Genomic DNA, 21679 nt, shown 5'->3' with positions numbered 1-21679 from the left:
TGACTTAGGCATGGGTGTTTAGTTCTGTTCTTTTTTGTTTGTTTGTTTTTATTTCACCAATGCACCTGAGACCACATGACCAGTGGGTCCCATCATCTTTTTTTTCTTCTCAATTTTATAGAAAGATATACATCTTTCTATACATATGAGGTAAAACAAATACATATGAGGTAAAACAAAGTAATTCATGTTCCAAGTTTCTATGAAAAGGCAGGAGCCCCTATCTAGAAGATAAAAACAAAATTTTTCTTTTTTTCATTTTTTTCAATTTATTTAAACACCTTGATTACATACATGATTGTGTTTGGGTTTCAGTCATGTAAAGAACACCACCCATCACCAGTGCAACATTCCCATCACCAATGTCCCAAGTCTCCCTCCTCCCCACCCGACCCCCGCCTGTACTCTAGACAGGCTCTCCATTTTCTTCATACATTCTTGTTATTAGGAACAAAATTTTTCTTAAAGAAAAAGAAGAAAAAAAGTGGTTTTGGGGGCAGAATTTTTGTTTTTGTGTTTTGTTTGTTTGTATAGGTGCAATAAACATTGAGGAAATTAGAAAGGAAAAATCCTTGGCCTAAAACAGGGTGTCCTTACCCAGGAAGCATTCATTGGTCATAAGACCGACTACAGACTCATACTAATAGTTGAACCCCACAGTCTTTCTTCATGTTCCCAGGAAAAGTTCTCAATCATGGTTGTCACAGTTTACAGTCAGACTTCTGTAATTAAAGATCTTGATTTTTGCTTAAGTCCTATTTTGAAGGGTGTTACAGAGTGTCTTCTGATTTCATCTCACCTGTAGGTGTTGAGGCAGGAAACCAACCCTGAAAGTAAGTTGTTGCTGTTTCCTAGTCACCAAACTGCCATATGAGCCACCTGGAGCAAATTGGTGCCAAGTCAGCATTAGGGCCTCCATAGGTGGAAGTTTAATTCCTGGTGCTGGTGTAGAAAACTGTGCTAGTTCCAAAGATGGAATCCAAGATTCAGTGTTGTATGGCCGAAGTCTGGTCAACTGAAGCCTAAGTTGAATCACTATGACAAATGTTCAGGGTGAAAGGTGCCCTGCACTATAAAATTTATGAGTTCCTATCCATATTAAATAAGACTTCTTTCAATATGTAGGATTTCCCCCATTATAATGTGCTTAGGCAAAAAAGAACAATGCCACATGATACAACTGGTGCATATGGAGGTAAAAATAACAAGCTAGAGAATCCCTACAACCCTTAATCTAATCTGAATTCAGATCCCAAAAGAAACTTATCTACAATAACTTCCTACTAAACAAATCCTTAAAAAGGTTAGGGAAAGCTACCTCTACATACACACTAAGAATTATAGCTATTAAGGAAATATATCTAAAGAAATATACAAAGAAAATATACATATTCCATTTAAGCCTTTTGAAATAGTCTGGGAGGGAATAAAATCCTGAGTACAGTTGCAACCTGTGACGTGGTCTTGTGGAGTGTGAAAAATGGTTCACAGAAGTCAGCAATCAGGTAATGTCTTCGAACTGAGAGTCTCTCAAGAGACAAATCTGGTAGCAAGCAATAGTCCACAGTGAAGGGAGGTGGGAGAAAGGGGGCCACAGAGAATGAATCAGCAGCAGTGGTGGAGGCAGCTTCTTTCTGAGCCAAGGCAAGGTGGTCTGGGAGGTATCCTTTTACTTTGGGAACCTGCTGGCAGCTGGTTGGGGCTGGGGGCATGTTCCGGTTCCTGAGGAGTTAAGAACTGAGGGTAAAAATGGTGAAATAAGGGGGCCGGGCGGTGGCGCAAGAGGTAAGGTGCCTGCCTTGCCTGCGCTAGCCTTGGACGGACCGCGGTTCGATCCCCCAGTGTCCCATATGGTCCCCCAAGCCAGGAGCGACTTCTGAGCGCATAGCCAGGAGTAACCCCTGAGCGTTACCGGGTGTGACCCAAAAACCAAAAAAAAAAAAAAAATGGTGAAATAGGGAGAAATAACAGATCAGGGATGAGAGAGTGATAGGATAGAAAAGGAATTGTAAAGTGGTAAGCAGGAGAGGAAGAAGGGTAAAGAGGAAGTGTTATATATAACAAGAGTTATATACAACATAAACAGGCATTATGTACTATTATACCAATAAGACAGACCTAGAGGTGTCTACCACATACATACTCATGCACACACATAGACAGATATTGAATATCAATCCATTGGTTGCAGTTGAAGAACTGACCCAGGTGGAATGGGTCAGAGCATTAAAAAATTATGAGACCTTGAGGCCAGAGTGATAGCACAGCGGAAGGGCGTTTTCCTTATACGCAGCCAATCCAGGACAAACGGTGGTTTGATTCCCGGTGTCCCATATGGTTCCAAGCCAAGGGCAATTTCTGAGCTCATAGCCAGGAATAACCCCTGAGCCTCACCAGGTGTGGCCCCAAAACCAAAAAAAAAAATTATGAGGCCAGCAAATCAGGGGGAAAGGTTTTACAACTCCTTCCTAGGTAAGATCATCATTGGTGAACTTTGCTGAAGAAAGGCTTCCAGGGTTAGATTGCATGGAACATTCTTAAAACAATCGTAATTTTCAAATGTAGAATATTAAGCAATATGGTAAAGAGCACTGTAAGAGGAGTCTACATCGTGAAGTATTATCTACCAGGACTTGAGCATCCATATTCCTTTCCTGAAAGTGAACTGAAAACAAGTGCTTTGTGATATAATAGTAAAATAGCTTGAGTTGAAAAGTATTTCAAAAACATACCCAATGAACAAGTACTGTACCACGAATCTATGGCATGCAGTTACTTACTCCAATGTATCTGTGGGCATAAACATTAGATCATATTAGTAGATATAGTCAAATTGAAAACAAATAAACTAGAGTAATCTGTCAAGAAATTATCATAATGAGCACTGTATTTGAAGTCTAATATGTTGTAACACTGATATGCAAAACTAGATGACAATCTATATCTCCAAGAACCACTGGGAACAAAAAGTTTAAAGAGTTATTATAGAAATATTAAAATTATGACACTAAAACATTCTTATAGTGAGCACTGTAGTTGGAGTCCATGGCTTACAAATGTAATCTGCACCTGTTTCTGTGGATAAAAGTATTAGAACATTATTATAGACCTCTATAAAAAGCAGTTGGTTGAAAACCTGTTCAATCTAAACAGTTATTTGTGTTATTGCAAGTCTTTTTGAAATATAAAAGACTATAGACTTTTGTGTTTCTCCTCTTACAAAATTTGCCTCCTTCTTCTTGCTATATACTGGAGTCTACAGTGTTCATGTACTATTTAGACCATTGTGTTTTTTCATCCAGTTATTCTAAGTACCACATATAAGTGGTATTCTGTATTTATCCATCTTTCACTTGGTTACTTCATATAACATAATATTGTCTAATTCCATCCATGTATGATTGCATCATTCTTTACAGTTATATAGTATTCCATTGTATATATCTACCACATTTTCATGATTCCACTCATCTGTTGGTGGATATCTAAGTTGAATCCAAGTCTTAGCTATTGTATTGAGTGCTGCAATGAATAGTAGTGTGTATACATTCTTTTGAATGAATGTTTTTCTATCCTGGGGAGAGATCCCAGAAGAGGATTTGCTATTTCATATGGCAGTTCAATTTTGAGTTTACTGAGAACCCTCCAAACTGTTTTCAATAAGAACTGGACCAACAACATTCCCTGTAGAGTGGATGAGAGTTCCTTTTCACCACATCCCTGTCAACAGAGATTGTTCCCATTATGTTTCATAGTGCAAATATCACAAGTCCTTTTATGTATGAGAATCATTTTACCCTCCCACCATGTATATGAGAGTTTTGCTGAATAGTAGACTCAGGTTGAAAGTTTTTCTTATTCAGTAGTTTGAATATGTCATTCCAATATTTTATAGCCTGGATTGTTTCAAATGAAAGACCTGGTTTGATCTTATGTTCTTTCTTTTATACTCAAGGTTTTTCTTCTCCCTTACAGTTTTTTTTAAATATGGAATGCTTCACAAATTTGCATGTCATCCTTGCGCAGGTCCATACTAATCTTCTCTGTATCATTCCAATTTTAATATATGTGCTGCCAAAGCAAGCACCTCCCTTACAGTTTTAGAGAGTCCATTGCTCTCTTTGTTTTTGCCATTTACATTTCTATATATCTTGGTGTTGTTCTGTTAGGGTCTATTTTGTTTGGCACTCTTTTTGCCTCTTATATTTGTACAGCAACCTCTTTCCAGAGAGTGGGAATGTTCTCTGCTATTATCTCCCTTACTACTTGTTCTTCCCCTTTCCCTTCCCTTCTGGTATTCCTATAATTCAGAGATTATTTCTTTTGTCTTTGTTTATTAATTATCTTATATTTTCTTCCAATGTTTTGTCTCTTGCTTCTTTATTTACTTCTTTGTCACTACTGACTTGTAGTTTGTTTTCAGGTTCACCTATTCACTTCTCCATGTGTGTTATTTTGCTACTAGGGCTTGCTAACTTATTTTTAGTTTCCTCAGTTTTTCCATTTGTATGGATTCTCTTGTTTCCTGAGTTATTCTTTAAGTTGGTAAAAATTAGTCTTCTATAAATTTCTTAATTTTTCAGTCTAGTGACTCCTTAATTTCTATTGCTAAGACATTAAATGTTGCTTTTAGGTCCTCATCTATAAGGTCTGTGAATTTTGGTGAACTTGAAAATTTGCCAGGATTTATCTCTATATGCCCCACTGCAGGTGTTTTCCTTAGATTCTTCATTATTCTTTGCATTTGGTTGGTTGAAATGCTGAAGTTTTGGGGTATTTAAAAAATGGTCTATTGAATTGTTTGTATCAGAGGTGGTTAGATGTATATCTGCTTTAGAGGTTATTTTTCTAAACAAGCAAAGTCATCTAAATATGATGGAATATTAAAAACTAGTTCATTTGTTTGTTCAGATAGGTTTGGGGCTGTATATTTTCTAAGGGAAATAAGAGCTAGGTCCAATCTGCCTAGAACTATATGGTATAAATTGAAATGTCTTCCCCCACTTTGAAAAAAGGAGAATTGATAGGAGAAACCAGCATGTCCTTTCTGTATCCAGACATTGACCTGCAATGGTGGCAAGCGGCTTGCTGGCAACGAAACCCAGAAGGAGGCTGATGAAAGGCTTTGGAGGCAGTTCTGCCCGTGTTTGAAGGGGAACCCTGGAGATCAGTGTGCCTACCCCATCAAGCTAGAGTCCAAGTGTTGATAACAGGGACTGGCAGGTCCCTTTCTGTACACAGACACAGATGGCAATGGTGGTGGGAGGCTGGCGACCAGGCTGGCACCAGAACCCAGAAATTTTCTTATCATTTAAAATACTATTATGCAGCTTTAACTTGACCAATATCTTGCATTTAGTATGAAAATGATGTAGTGCTTACTCAAAAATACGTTCTTGGCATTTGTGAAATTATCACCCCCTTTAAGTGTAAGAATAGAACCCATTATATTTAATGTGTAATAGAAGATATAATTTTACTTAGGAATAAATGCATTTTATTTTAAAATGATTTCCAGATGGAAGTTATGGCTTTAAATCTTTCCTCTCATTCTTTGTTACTTGAAATAATCACTGCATATACTTTTTTCCCTGGCAAAGAACTCTATTAACCTGTCATAGTCCAACTCCACTCTTATTTGCTACTTGTTAAATAGCTGTAAGTAGACGACAAGGACTTTTCTGTAACCTGCTCATGATTTCACTTCAGATCTAATAGTGCAACTGCCACATATAATCTTTTTATTTAGATATCAAACAAGTGAGCAAGGTCTCTTTGGTTTTATCCCTTGTTCTACAAATCCAACTTTTGTTCTTTTCTGTTCTTCCCACTGTGATAGCTAAGTAAAAGTGTATGGACTTTCAAGTGAAACATGTTTTTGCAGTTGTGCTATCAAAGATAATATTTGAAAGATCTACCAATGATTTAACAATTGTGCATATGATTGTAGGAATTGTGTTAGATAGCCAGCTTCTTTAACTATAATTAAAACAAAATACTTAAAAGAGTAATTGTGACATGCTATTTTAAAAGTATCATTTAGCAGCATAATTTCTAAGTAACACTTTCTTTGATAAATAGGGTTTATGAGTTTCTTTTTTGAGGATTAAAGAGATTGGGTATGACTCAGAGAAAAACAGCCAACTTTCAATTCCAAGTTATACCACTTTATATTCTTATGCTTGTTATTGTCTCAGAAATGATCTTGTGGGTCAGAGTGATAATGCAGCAGATAGAGCCTTTGCCTTGTACACAATAGACCCAGGTTCTATCCTGTGCATTCCATTTGGTTTCCATAACAAGCCAGGAATGATTCCAGAGTGCAGAGCCAAGAGTAATCCTGGAGTGCTGCAAGGTATGGTCTAAATGCCTAAGAGAGAAAAAAAAAAGAAATGATCTCAACAAAAGCAGAAGTTAGTTCTTCGAAAAAAATAAACAAGATTGATAGACCATTGGCAAAACTCACAAAGAAAGAGAGAAACTTGATAATCCGTATTAGAAATGGAAAGGGGAGATCAATACAGATACTGCAGAGATTCAAAGGGTAATCAGATACTACTTTGAGAAACTGTATGCCACCAAATATGAGAACCTGGAAGAAATGGATAAATTCTTTAACTCTTATAACCTTCCACAGTTGAATAAAGAGGATGTAGCATATCTAAACACCCCCATCACCACTGAGGAAATTAAAATGGTAATCAAATATTTGCCCTTAAACAAAATCCGAGGCCCAGATAGATTCACTAATGAATTCTTTCAAATCTTTCAAGAGGAACTACTACCAATCCTGGCCAGGCTCTTTCAAGAAATTGAAAAAACAGAAACACTTCCAAATAGCTTTTATAAAGCCAACATTACCTTGATACCAAAACCAGACAGAGATGCTGCCAAAAAAAAATTACAGACAAATATCCCTGATGAACACAGATGCAAAGATAATCAACAAAATCCTGGCAAATAGGATCCAATGTCTCATCAAGAAGATCATTCACTGCTATCAAGTAGGTTTCATCCCAGGAATGCAAGGATGGCTTAACATCTGTAAATCTATCAACATAATAAACAACATCAACAACAAGAAAAATAAAAATCACATAATCATATCAGTAGACACAGACAAAGTATTTGATGAGGTCCAACACCCATTCTTGATAATAAAAAAGTCTCAGCAAAAGGAAAAAAGTCTCAGCAAGATGGGAATGAAAGGAACCTTTCTCAATCTAGTCAAGGCCATCTACCACAAGCCAATGGCAATATTATACTCAATGGAGAAAAACTAAAACACTTCTCTCTAAAATCTGGTACAAGATAAGGCAGTCCTCTCTCACCACTCCTATTCAACATAGTACTGGAAGTACTTACTTGCTATAGAGATTAGGCAAGAAAAGATATCAAGGGAATCCAGATAGGAAAGTAAGAAGTCAAGCTCTCACTGTTTGCAGATGACATGATACTCTACTTAGAAAACACAAAAGATTCTACCAAAAAAGCTTCTAGAAACAATAGATGCATATAGCAATGTGTCAGGCTACAAAATTAACACACAGAAATCAATGGCCTTTTTATACACCTATAATGATAGGGAAGAAATGGACATTAAGAAAACAACCCCATTCACATTAGTGTCACACAAACTCAAATATCTTGGAGTCAACTTGACTAAAGACCTGAAGGACCTATACAAAGAAAACTATAAAACCCTGCTCCAAGAAATAAGAGAAGGCACACAGAAATGGAAACACATCCCCTGCTCATGAATTGGCAGGATTAACACCATTAAAATGGCAATACTCCCCAAAGCATTGTACAGACTTAATGTGATCCCTCTAAAGATGCCCATGGCATTATCCAAAGAAGTGGATCAAACACTTCTGAAATTCATTTGGAACAATAAACACTCTCAAATAGCTAAAGCAATCTTTGGGAAAAGGAATAAGAGAGACACTACTTTACCCAACTTTAAAATGTATTACAAAGCAATAGTTATCAAAACAGCATGGTATTGGAATAAACACAGACCCTCAGATCAGTGGAATACGCTTGAGTACTCAGAGAATGTTCCCCATACATACAGTCATCTAATTTTTGATAAAGAAGCAAGAATTCCTAAATGTAGCAAGGAAAGCCTCTTCAACAAGTGGTGTTGGCACAACTGGTTAACCACTTGCAAAAAAGTGAACTCAGACCCCCAGCTAACACCATGTACGAAGGTAAAACCCAAATGGATTAAAGACCTTGATATCAGGCCTGAAACCATAAGGTATATAGAACAACATGTAGGTAAAACACTTCATGATATTGAGACTGAAGGCATCTTTAAGGAGGAAACAGCACTCTCCAAACAAGTGGAAGCACAGATAAATGGATGGGAATATATTAAGCTGAGAAGCTTCTGCACCTCAAAGGAAATAGTGCCCAGGATACCAGAGCCACCCACTGAGTGGGAGAAACTATTCACCCAATACCCATCAGATAAGGGGCTAATATCCAAAATATATAAGACACTGGTGTAACTTTACTAGAAAAAAATCTAATCCCATCAAAAAATGAGGAGAAGAAATGAACAGACACTTTGTTAAAGAAGAAATACAATTGGCCAAAAGGCACATGAAAAAATCTCCATATCACTAATCATCAGGGAGATGCAAATCAAAACAACTATGAGGTACCATCTCATGCCACAGAGATTGGCGCACATCACAAAGAATGAGAACAAGCAGTGCTGGCAAGGACGTGGAGAGAAAGGAACTCTTATTCACTGTTGGTTGGAATACCATCTAGTCTAACCTTTATGGAAAGTGATATGGAGATTCCTCCAAAAACTGGAAATTGAGCTCCCATAAGATCCAGCTATAACCACTCCTAGGTATATACCCTAGGAACACAAAAATACAATATAAAAATCCCCTCCTCACACTGATATTCATTGCAGTGCTATTTACAATAGTCAGACTCTGAAAACCAAGATACCCCTCAACAGATAAATGGCTAAAGAAAAGGTGGTACATAGACACAATGGATTATTATGCAGTCATCAGAAGAGACGAAGTCATGAAATTTTCCTATACATAGATGTACCTGGAATCTATTATGCTGAGTGAAATAAGCCACAGAGAGAGAGATAGATGCAGAATAGTCTCACTCATCTATTGGTTTTAAGAAAAATAAAAGTCATTTTTGCAATAATTTTCAGAGACAAAAGAGAGGAGGGCTGGAAGGTCCAGCTCACGACATAAAGCTCACCACAAAGAGTAATGAGTGAAGTTGGAGAAATAACTACACTGAGAACTATCATAAAAATGTAAATGAATGAGGGAAATAGAAAGCCTGTCTAGAGTATAGGTGGGGGTGGGAAGGAGAGAGACTTGGGAAATTGGTGGTGGGAATGTTGCACTGGTGAAGGGGGGTGTTCTTTACATGACTAAAACCCAACTACAATCATATTTGTAATCAAGGTGTTTAAATCAAGATATCTAAAAATAAAAATAAAATTTTGGGCCTATTTGGAATACTAAAAATGATCTTTTTTTCCCTCTCTGTACTAATTGTCTCTTTTTTCTCTCTGACAAAAGGGAAACTTTGGAGGAAATTATGCTTTTTTCCTAAGTGAGAATCTAGGAAGACATTTTGCTCTTTACTTCTCTGTGTTCTATTATGTCTGGCTAGTGTACCTTAAGTGATCAGTTCTCTTAATATCAGTTTGAATTCAACACTGAGAACAAAAGAGTAAAAACTTAATAAGAACCAATGTGTCTGATGGTGCCATTGAGCCACTAAATCCATTCACCTTGAAAATTGCCCTGTCTCCAGTTTTTTTCTGAGATAGTACTTTATTTTTTGGCTGTCACCAATTTGAATTGGAATTCTGTTTCTTAAAAACAAAAGCAAATGTGTTCCTTTTGAACTGGTTCAGAGGAGTATAGAATTAATCTGAAAAGTTAGTCCTTTTTCTTATAAGATCCAGAAAAAAATCTAGTAAAATAACATATTGCCAGACTTAAGAGAACAGAAACTTCAAAATTTCCCAAGATAAAACCACATTGACTCAAATTCTGTTCACCAACATGATGTGATTTAAGGCAAATTGCATTAAGGTCTCTGCACTTTGCTTTTTTCAACTTTAATAATAATAATAATAATAATAAATATGGTACTTATAAGATATATTCTACAATTATATAACATTTTATTTGCTCTTCTTATTTTCAGTTGTAGCATGAGCATAATCATTATAATATTTTAAATATAAACTAATAATGGAAGATAACATTAAGACTAATAAAATAGAAAGTAGCATTAATGTCTTATAGATTTCTTGGGAAAAACAAATATGGTGCTATGTTGATCAATATTAGATATTACATACAAATCTAAAGCATTAATAAGTTAATTATTAATATAATTAATAACATTGAAGTGCTTTTTTAATACTAAAGTCTATCAATTATAAAGCTCACTATGAAAAAATAAAAATATGGGCCCAATTAAATTGTTTCTTTCTAATATTCATCTAGTGCTTTTTGTTTTAACAATTTTTATGTATAGCAAAGAATTTGGCAATATCTTATCCAATTACCCTAGATTTTATGCAGTAAATATTCTGTGTGTTTTATGTATTTTATACATGCATATATACATATATTCACATATATACATATATACTTATATACATGTATACATATATATACATACATACATATATACACACAAAAAGTTTTTTTTACCTGATATGTGTGAAAAATTGCACAGGATTAAATTGCTTAGTTCCACTATATCTTTTTTTTGAGTCCTTTATCTCAACATTTATTATGCATCCTGGTCCATAAGATTGTTTAGACTAGTTAGTATTTTGGGGTTTTTTGCATTGTTTCATTTTGTTGTGTGACTTTTTTAAATATAAACTCTTTATTTAAGCAACATAATTACAAACACGATTGTAGTTGGGTTTCAGTCATTAACAGAAAACCCCCCTTCACCAGTGCAACATTCCCACCACCAATGCCCCCTCCCTCCTTCTCATCCCCTGCCTGTATTAGAAAAAGGGATTTTATTTTTTTTATTGTAAGAATTTATCCAAGAGACAAAATTGATTAACATAATGAGGTAAACTAACATAACATATAATATAATTAATAAAATAATACATATAAGTCAAAGAAAGTTTCTGATTAAAACACAATTTTTTTTCATAATGGCTTACATATCTTTCACAGTAGTATTTTGGTACATATTAAGATTGAATCAGGGGAATACCCATCACCAAATATGACCTCCCCCAATCCCAGGACCCTTTCTACAACCCATATACACCACCATCACCCTCCGGGCTGCTAGAGTAAGTGGACCCCTCTTTGTCTGGCTTACTATTAGTGATCATATATCTGTTTGGTCCTGGAACCCTCCCTTGTTTCCCCCTCTATTTAAGAGGCAGAGCTAGATAAATCGAGGTATGTGGTTTTGTTTGAAGGAAAGAAAAGCAATAGATAGGGGTACAAAATAAGAGGGAAAAAAAGTCAAATACGCTGAAAATGGGTGGAATCCCTCTAGAGGCATCCAATCTCAGTTTGAGAAAGGATGTGAAAAAGGTAATTGAAACACCACAACAATACAGAAAGAAATATCAAATTAAATAACCAGTGAGCACTACAGCAATAAAGACAAGCACCACACAATAGTCTCAGTTCTGAAATCAAATCATGCTTGAGTGCAAAACGAAAGAGAAAGATAAGAAAAAATAAAATAAATAATATTGGTGACATCAACTTCAATCTCTACACCAAAATAAAGACGTCAAAAAAATCGATTAATCGATAAATAAATGTGTGGAAAAATGATTGTTTTGTGCTTTTTTTTTCCTTTTCTTTTTCCTCCTGCATAGGCACAGTAACAATTGGGGATATTATAGAGGGAATTCCCTTGGCCTAGGAGATACAGGGTTTCTCCACCCCTGAAGTATACTGTCATGGGATTAACTATAGACTCCTTGCATGATCATTTACCTTTCCTTGTTGCTTTTGTGGTGTATGGAAGACTTCTGCTTTGTCTTGGATGGTAAAATCAGACCTCTGTATCTAGAGATCTTGGTGGCTGTGCAGCTCAAGGAATGGACCTTATGAAGTCCAAGAAAGGCATTTTACTACAGTTACTTTTTTTTTTAAGTTTAGTAAGCTTTTATTTTTAAGGATAAGAGTTTAAAAAATTACAATAATAACAGTGTGAAAGTGGCAATTGTTATTGTTTGCATAGGCCCTGCAAAATATGGGGGAAATGGTCACCATTAGATGTGGAGAGCCCTGCCCTGCAAGCAGGTTGTTGCTGTTGCTAAGTCATCTGGTTGTTGAGAACACTCTTTGGAGGAAGTCAATGCCAAGGCAAGTTCTACTCTATCTTCTTATGGATTCCTCTACCTTAAGTTTCTTAGTAAGCAATTGGCAGTGGCTTTGCAAGCAAATGAAACTGGTTATTATTTCAACAGCAAATATTTTCCCCTCCAATATCAAATTTATGCCCTACTGTTTTGTTTCCATAAATTTTTCTGTACACAAAATCTTATTATCTCAATCTCAAATTATAGCATAATTTAAAATATACATTTAAAATGACAAACTCAGTATGTGTAGTACCAATTACACACCACTTATTGTAAAATGCCAAAAATGAAAAACATGTATCTTAGAACTGATGCAATCTTAGTTCGTTGAAATTACTCCAAGAGACATGGAGGGGTCAAGTAAGAGGAGCTGTCCTAGTGTTAACATTGTGCATCATTTAAGTGAATAGAACCAACTAATTGTGTAAAATTTCTTTTAAAAATACAGATAGGATATTTTAAAAGGTAGCTTAAAGAAAGTTTCCATTTTCTTCTACCAAATTAATAAATACTAGGAAATAAAAATATTCAGTTTGGCACAGGAAAAGAGAAATAGGCATTTTCATATACTGCATGTATTACTTTTTTATGGAAGAATGCTCTAAGGTCTGTCTGACTTTATTTCTTTTGTACTAGGTACCTGACAGAATAATTTGTTTGACCTTAATTTCACTATCTAATAGAAAATACAGGAAAGTAGAGGTAATGAGGTGAGAAAATATTAACAACTGGAACTGAGTTCCTAGGGAAGGAATAATCCTATGGAATATTCTAAAAAATAAATGATTGTGACTAGAGTATCTTGCCACTTTCTCACCTCAGACTTTGCTATTGCTATGGCTTTCAAAGACAAGGGAAGGGCAATGAATCTTTTTGAGGCAGAGTAGAAGAATTAAAAGGTATGAGAAAGTGGCATATAGAAGAAGGAAGGTAAACAAGACCAAGGAGAGACTGAGGGGGGGGGAGGGAATCAGGACAAATAACCCATGTTTAGAGACAAAAGCTTTGCATTTTAAGAATTAGCAATTTTCAGAAAGAGAAAATGAGATTGTTTTTAAAAAAGTTTTGTGAACAATTATGTGACATAAACACAAAGAATGTGTAACAACTTGGTGTGTGTTTTGTGGTGGCACCTTTCCCCCACTCCTGCTAGACTTCCAGAAGCCCTGACAGCAGAAAACATGCCCACAAAGACAGTCTCCATGTCTGCCTCTGGTCAGATCCACGTATTCACTCTGTTCTTGAAAGTGATATAAATCTAGCTATGAAAAGTTATGGGTACACACACAAACCAGGCAGCTAAAAGCTGGCAATTCCCTGCCCTGTAGAAGCCATACCTGCTGCACCCATCACTTGCACCTATTACTGCTCTGCCAATGACTCTGCTTCAACATTCCCCTATGGCTTTCTGCAGACACCAATCTGACCAAAACTCCAGTTATGCCTTTATTTGGACTGATACCACCAGGACTATTTTTGGATTGAAGCAGGCTCTTCGCCCTGTCTTCTCAGTTCCAGAAAACTTGACAATTGAAAACACACACACAAAGGTTGTAGTATCAGCCATCAGTACTTGGAATCAGTACTGGAAATTTCTGGATTATGCAGCTGCATTCAAAAACTCCACTTTTTTTTTTAATACTTTCATTCCCACAGGAACACACAGATTTAGATGCCAATGTGGATCCACCTAATGTTTGGAAACAAAGAAAGTAACAGAATGGTCAATTACTTGCAAGAGTTTACAAAAACTTTTGACAATGACAATGACCTCATTGAAGATAAAATAATTTACACAAATTTACTTGCATCTGTACTCTCTTTTTCCTAACAATTAAAATTAACAATTTTTTTAACAATTAAAAAATAGAGGGCCTTAAATGAAGTTACTTGCCTTACATGCAGCTAATGATTTTGATCCTGGGAACTATTTATGATTCCCCCAAACCTGGAGAGGTTCCTGAGCACATACACAGAACTAACTTCTGTGCATGATGATGTATGAACCAAAGATCAAAATATAAAAGTAATAGTATGAAAATTAATATGTTGAGGTGTTATTGTTTTATCCACTCTTCCCCAGAAATTAACTTCCCACTAAGTTAACTTAAAGTAACGAGTACTTAAGGTAACAAATTATTAAGGTAACAAATACTAGCTGTCAGTAATTTCCAAAACTGTAAGGTTTTTTTTTCTTTTTTAACAACATTAAAAAAGTGTTACATGTCATGCAATAATTACTTGGTGTGACCCCAAAGTAGGATGGGTATGATTAGTCCCTCAGGACTAAAGACCAAGTCTCCTCATCACCACTCTTAAAACCATACTTACTATCCATCCTAATGTAACTCACAGCATTACTGATGTTGGCTTGATTCTGAGGATTGGGCAGCAATATGGTTCATTCATTTGAGCCAGATTTATTGTTTGCCAGCCCATTACTGCTGTAAAAGGCATGGAAGAATCAAATAAATCTTCATTCCTGTGAAGGAGACTGATAATGGATAGAAGCCAATGTCTTTTTTTCACAACTGCTTTAGAGAATGAAGGTGGGATGAGGAAGTGAAGATTTAAAGGGTGAGAGAGAATACTCACATGTCCAGTAAGCATTATAGATCTGAAAATCAATTTAAAAGGCCTTGTATCAGGAAACATCTTGTCCATGTTTGTGAGAAGTTCTGTAGGGGTAAGAGGACAAGGCAAAGAAGTGAGAGAAGAGTCAAGGAGAAACACAGGGGCTAGGTCTCCAGAGAAAAATGACAACTATTGACCTTCATGAAGAATGTAGCAGCAGAAGAGTGACCAGATCTGATTGCTTTTACTTTTTAAATTTTTAGGTTTTTTTTTTTTCTTTAAACATTTTTTTTGGTTTTATGGACCACACCCGTTTGATGTTCAGGGGTTACTCCTGACTAAGCGCTCAGAAATTGCCCCTGGCTTGGGGGGACTATATGGGATGCCGGGAGATCAAACCGTAGTCCTTCCTTGGCTAGCGCTTTCAAGGCAGACACCTTACCTATAGGGCCACCTCACTGGCCCCAAATTTTTGGATTTTTTTGAACCATAGCTGCTTGTAGCCAATACTTATTCCTAGATCTATGCACAAAGATGGACCTGGGTGGACCTGGGGTATCATGTAATGCCAAGGATTGAAACCAGGTCAGCAAGCACCTTTCTTGCTCTCCAGCCCCTGATTTGTTTTTTAAATGCCACTCTGGGATCACATGGAGACAGAATTTAGATGACCTGGTACCAATTATAAAGATAATATGATGGGTTAGGCAGAATTTAGATGTAGTTAAAGGAGGGTAGGGAGGGATGCATTTTGGAAGATTGACAAGGCTAGCTGGTTTAGATTAAGAAATAAAATTTGACCAAAATTTTAAAAATTACAATGGCACATAGATTTATTTATGTGGTATTATCCATTCCATGCAGCTCTGAAGATTGCTTTAACTGCCTATGCAGTTATTCAGGAGCCTTCAGGGCCTTCAGGGCTACACCAATCATCATGTAGTGATGAGGTTAGAACTAGAGTTCGCTGGATGCAAAGCAGGTACTGTCATCCCTGTGCTATCTCTCCAACTCTACTTAGCTCCATTTAATAATTTATTTAAATTATAAAAGAAATACACATCTACTGTAGGAAATTAAAAAAATACAGGAACAACATAAGAGACATATTACTTAAACAATTCAACCATTTAGAAACATTTCACCTTCTAACATATAATCTGCATGAATATAACATTATGCATACATGTGTGTGGATATATCGATAATAGGTAATACCAATTATCTTACTACTCATATACACATATATAAATGTATATTAATCATATGTAGTTAGAAAATTGATATGGTTATTTTATAGACTATATCTTAAAGTATTTTATTTTGAATGAATTTTACACTATTAAAATTAAAATTATTTGAGGGGGTTGGAGAGATGGCATGAAGGTAGGGCATTTGCCTTGCATGCAGAAGGACAGTGGTTCAAATCCCAGCATCCCATATGGTCCCCAGAGCTTGCCAGGAGCAATTTCTGAGCATAGAGCCAGGAGTAACCCATGAGCACTGCTGTGTATGACCCAAAAATCAAAAACAAAACAAACAAACAAAAAAAGAAATTGATTTGCAGAAAAATATCTAGAGTTTCTAGTTAGCAGAAAAAAAAAGAAATCTCTCCTCAAGTATTAGCATCTTACCTGTAAGGTTATTAAAAACTAGTAAACTAATATTGGTATAATGCTATTAATTAAGCTACAGATCTTACTCAAATTTCACTCTTTTTTTTTTTTTACCAATGTTCTTTTTCAGCATCCCACACTGCATTTAGTTGTTAATCCTCTTCATCCTGCTCCATCTGTGAGTTTCTCAATCTTTCCTTATCTTTCATGAATTTGGCACTTTTGAAAAGCACGGCTGAGTTAATTGAGCTATTTTGTAGATGTTCCCCAATCTGGAATTTGATATTTTTTCACTATTGAAATAAGATTATACACTTCTGATAGACGGCACAGAACTGTCCTTCCACAGATACTGCATCAAGATGTCTGAGATATTGATATCCTTATTAGTTAAGATCTCTTAAAGAAGATGATATCTTCTGGCTTCCTACCAGTAAAATTAGTAGTTTTAACTTTGTAGGTAATCTTGAGGGTAATAAATAAAGTTGTGTATCCTGTATTTACTTGGACTTTTACCCATTCATTTCAGTATCTCTCAGTATCTCTCAGTATTAGTAAATTGTGTTATTACTATGGAATTTACTAACGGTGAGTTTCTAATTCTATTCTTCATTTTTTTTGTTTGTTTGTTTTTTTGGATTTTTTTTTGTTGTTTTTGGGCCACACCCAGCGGTGCTCAGGGGTTACTCCTGGCTGTGTGCTCAGAAATAGCTCCTGGCAGGCACAGGGGGTCATATGGGACACCGGTACTTGAATCAACCACCTTTGGTCCTGGATCAGCTGCTTGCAAGGCAAACACCGCTGTGCTATCTCTCCGGGCCCTCTAATTCTATTCTTATTTTTTATATTTTTCTACTGGTAGATACTCATTGAAATTCTTCTGTAGGAAGATCCATTTCTTCTCCCTCATTTATTAGATTATGTATATAGATTTGCGGGTATTTTCATTATATGAATTAAAATTCAGTGTTATCGATATTTATTTGATTGCACAAATTATTCTAACTGGCTATTGAAACTTTAAAATTAGCATCTGTGTCTTCCCCTCCACTCTTTTTCTTCCCTTTTCTCACTGTACTATGGGATAAGAGTAATTTAGTCAATCCCCATTTAGACAACTACATTCCCTCATGCAAGTAAGCTGTTCCAAATATCACCTATAATTGTTGTCTTGTATTCATTCTTCTGTCTTTATTTAACATGTTATCTTCCAGTTCCATGCATATTGCAGTGAATTGGATGATTGCATCATTCCTTATGCTTATGTAGTATTCCATTGTGTATATGTACCACATCTTCATGATCCATTAATTAGTTGTTGGATATCTAGGTAGATTACAACTTTTAGCTACTGTACTGGCAAGCTGGGTATTGGTGGAAGAGGTATAGAATGGATTTGGGAATCATTGGTGGAGGGAGGTTGACACTGATGGTGAGATAGGTGCTGAAATTGATGGGATTGTTTCGAAAACTCAACTATGAATAACTTTGTATATCACAATGCTTTAAATAAAAATGATTGACTTCTGTCTCCTTTAGAGGAATCTTTAGATGTCCTTAAAATTATGAGCTATTTTATATATAGAAAAATAATCAAGAATATTAAGATGTATACATAGTATGCATAATATATAAGATACATTTTAATTCCTATTATTTAATCCAAAGTAAATTGATAAGGATATAGCAAAATGGATGATGAGCAGGATGAGAAAAAAAAATCAGTGGTTTGACTTCAGCTCTGTTAAATCTCAGATATCTGTTTAATACCCAGCAAAGGGTATTAAAGACAGAGTCAAGACTCAGGCAGTTATCAGAGCTAATTAATAAAATCAAGAGACCCAGACTAGCAAATAGGTTAAAGACAAAGAAATATATCTTCACATTACCAACACTCCTAATGAACAGTTTTGAGAAATTACTTCTAATTCATATTTTATATGACTAAGATACTTTTCATTTATAATTTTTCATTTTTTCTAACTAGCATTATAGTATACATATAATCCATTTTAAGGCTTTATATGTATAAACAAACATATTCCATATATTTATAGGTAGCCACACTTATAAGACATAATACTCAAACATATGAGATTCTGTTCACATTTCATAGTTCATTCATAAAATATAATAATTTACTCCTCCATATCTTAATTTTAGAGGCTTTTTTAATTTTTACGGGACCTGGAAGTTCTTCTTAGCTGTTTGCAGGATTAGGGTGTTTGGGATTTTTTTTTCATCTATTGCACCTCCTTTTCTATGAACCTACATTTATATTTATGTTCACTTATTTATTTATTTATTTATTTATTTATTTATTTATTTATTTTGGTTATTTGGGCCACACCCATTTGATGCTCAGGAGTTACTCCTGGCTAAGCGCTCAGAAATTGCCCCAGACTTGGGAGGACCATATGGGTGCCGGGGATCAAACCGCGGTCGCGATCTTTCCTTGGCTAGCGCTTGCAAGGCAAACACTTTACCTCTAGCGCCACCTCGCCAGCCCCTATGTTCCCTTTTTACTGTTCTTTGGAAATATATGATTTATAGACCATTAGGAGTCTTTTTTTTTTTTTTTTTTGGTTTTTGGGCCACACCCGTTTGATGCTCAGGGGTTACTCCTGGCTATGAGCTCAGAAGTCGCTCCTGGCTTGGGGGGACCATATGGGATGCCGGGGGATCGAACCACGGTCCATCTTACGCTAGCGCTTGCAAGGCAGACACCTTACCTCTAGCGCCACCTTCCCGGCCCCTCTTTTTTTTCTTTTAAAAGTTAATTTTTGTTTTGTTTTGTTTTGTTTTAGAGTCACACCCAGTGATGCTCCAGGGTTACTCCTGGCTATGCGCTCAGAAATTGTTCCTGGGTTGGGGTTATATGGGACTCTGCGAATTGAACCCAGGTCCAACCTGGGTCATTTGTATGCAAGGCAAAAACTTTACTGCTGTGCTATCGCTCCAATCCCTTAAAGGTAAATTTTTTAATTAATCTTTTTTATTGTTTTCTCAAATCTGAAATGCTTATAAGAGTATTAATTATCAGGCTGGAGAGATGGCATGGAGGTAGAGCATTTGCCTGGCATGCAGAAGGACTGTGGTTTGAATCTCGGCATTTCATATGGTCTCCTGTGCCTGCCAGGAGTGATTTCTGAGCATAGAGCCAGTGGTAACCCCTGAGCACTGCCCCTGAGTGTGGCCCAAAAACCAAAAAAAAAAAAAATAGTGTTAATTATCAGTTATAATTTATAATATAATCAGATGTTTTAAAATAATATATTATTTCAGGAAGCATTACTGACTAATAATTTTTACAATGTAATATTTAGATTCCATATAATGATATTTATAACAGCTTTCTATAATTTTTCTTGCAGTTACCTCTTAAGCCTTTAAATTTATATAAAAATCAAACAGTTTTTAATTTCCATCTCAGAAAAAATATAAATTTCACATCCATCTTCATGCCAAGTAGAAATATGTAGGGAAAAAGTTTTCTGTTTCTTTTCTATGGCAAATCATTTTCAGAAGCTTGTGAGTTTTTTCTCTCCAATTTAGATAATGTTATATTTCTTGGAAGCCAGCTGTTCTTTTTTTCTTACTCTAATATCAATAAAAATCTTTTAAATGACAGTAAGACAAAAGTGATTTCTTCATCCATCTGGATTTTTTTTCTGGGCTTGCTGAGTAGTCAATACATCATCAGACTTATTGGTAGAAAATTATCAATTTTGTAATGTGTGCACAGGAAGTCTACAATGGCTCAGTGACTTACAAGAAAGAAATTCGTATCTAAGTCTAAGTGTGTCAGGAGACTTCTAGTTGGCCACCACTGCTTCTCTGGGCATTGAATTGGTCTCTAAAGAACATGAGCAGTCTCTCTTATTTATTTGTTGGCAGGTTCTGGAGGGCTGAAAAAAATTTTCCCCTTATTTAAGTCTGTTCATTAAAATAGTCTGTATTCTAAACATCACCAAGCAAGATAGTCATATGATTATCAATAATACCTATTCTATGCCTACTTTATAAGTCATTATCTGCATATATAAATACATATAATCATAATTAGATATAAAAAGAAAATGTACCTTGTTTTTAAAAAGTACAAATATAGGGGCCAGAGCGGTGGCGCAAACGGTAAGGCATCTACGTTGCCCATGCTAGCCTAGGACGAACCCATGTTCCATCCCCTGCCATTTCAGATGTTCCCCCAAGCCAAGAGCAAATTTCTGAATGTATAGCCAGGAGTAACCCCTGAGCGTCACCGAGTGTGGACCAAAAATCAAAAAAAAAACAAAAACAAACAAACAAAAAAAACGTACAAATATAGGCCTTTTTTCTGATCATAATGTAATACCATGGTCATTAAGAATTATTAATTTATTTTTTGTGGGGCTAGGCCTGGTGATGTCTGCGGTTATGGTACTCCCAGGTCTCTGCTTGTGGGGATCACTCCTAGTGATGCTACAAAACCATTGATCAAACTGGTGCCTCCTACATACTAAGAATTCTTTGCCTGTGCTTAACCTATTGAAATCTCACTCTACCTCTTAATGAATTTAAAACAAATAATTCCTTCCCCTGGTACAATTATGTATGAAATACTTTATTCAAAGGTTAAAATTAAGTACTATTCAGATATAATACCATTAGCACCCATATTGATAAGATTTTTAAAATGTAAAAAGAAAAATAATTATGTGGCAAATTTGTGATGAAACATGAATGGAGTCATGAGCCATACTGCTTCTAACCTGAATGTAGCACATCAGAAATGGACCAGCAGTCCTAAAGTGCTTCACTGTTGTTATACAAAACATCCTATGGCTCTATTATTCTATGTATCCTTGACTAAAGATTTTCCCATCTTTCTTTACAGGGTAAAAAAAAAAAAAAGCACTATCAAAACTGGCTTTTTTTTTTTTTTTTATTTTGGGATCACACCCGGCAGCACTCAAGGATTATTCCTGGCTCTACACTCAGAAATCGCTCTTGGCAGGCTCAGGGGACCATGTGGGATGTTGGGATTTGAACCACTGTCCTTCCTCACACAAGGTAAATGCCCTACCTCCAGCCCCAGAACTGGCTTCTTATATGATAATTATTGATGTAATATAAT

General features: G+C 35.8%; 1 non-coding gene across 1 annotated transcript; it reads right to left on the bottom strand.

Moving 5' to 3' along the window:
- Positions 1-3981: 3981 nt before the first annotated feature.
- Positions 3982-4087, bottom strand: LOC126007395 (U6 spliceosomal RNA). Its single transcript, XR_007494971.1, has one exon. It is a non-coding gene; the product is annotated as a U6 spliceosomal RNA (small nuclear RNA).
- Between the last annotated feature and the right edge of the window lie 17592 nt (positions 4088-21679).

This window comes from Suncus etruscus, chromosome 4 (genome assembly GCF_024139225.1).
Source record: "Suncus etruscus isolate mSunEtr1 chromosome 4, mSunEtr1.pri.cur, whole genome shotgun sequence".
Taxonomy (NCBI): Eukaryota; Metazoa; Chordata; class Mammalia; order Eulipotyphla; family Soricidae; genus Suncus; species Suncus etruscus.
This window is presented reverse-complemented; position numbering and strand designations above follow the sequence as displayed.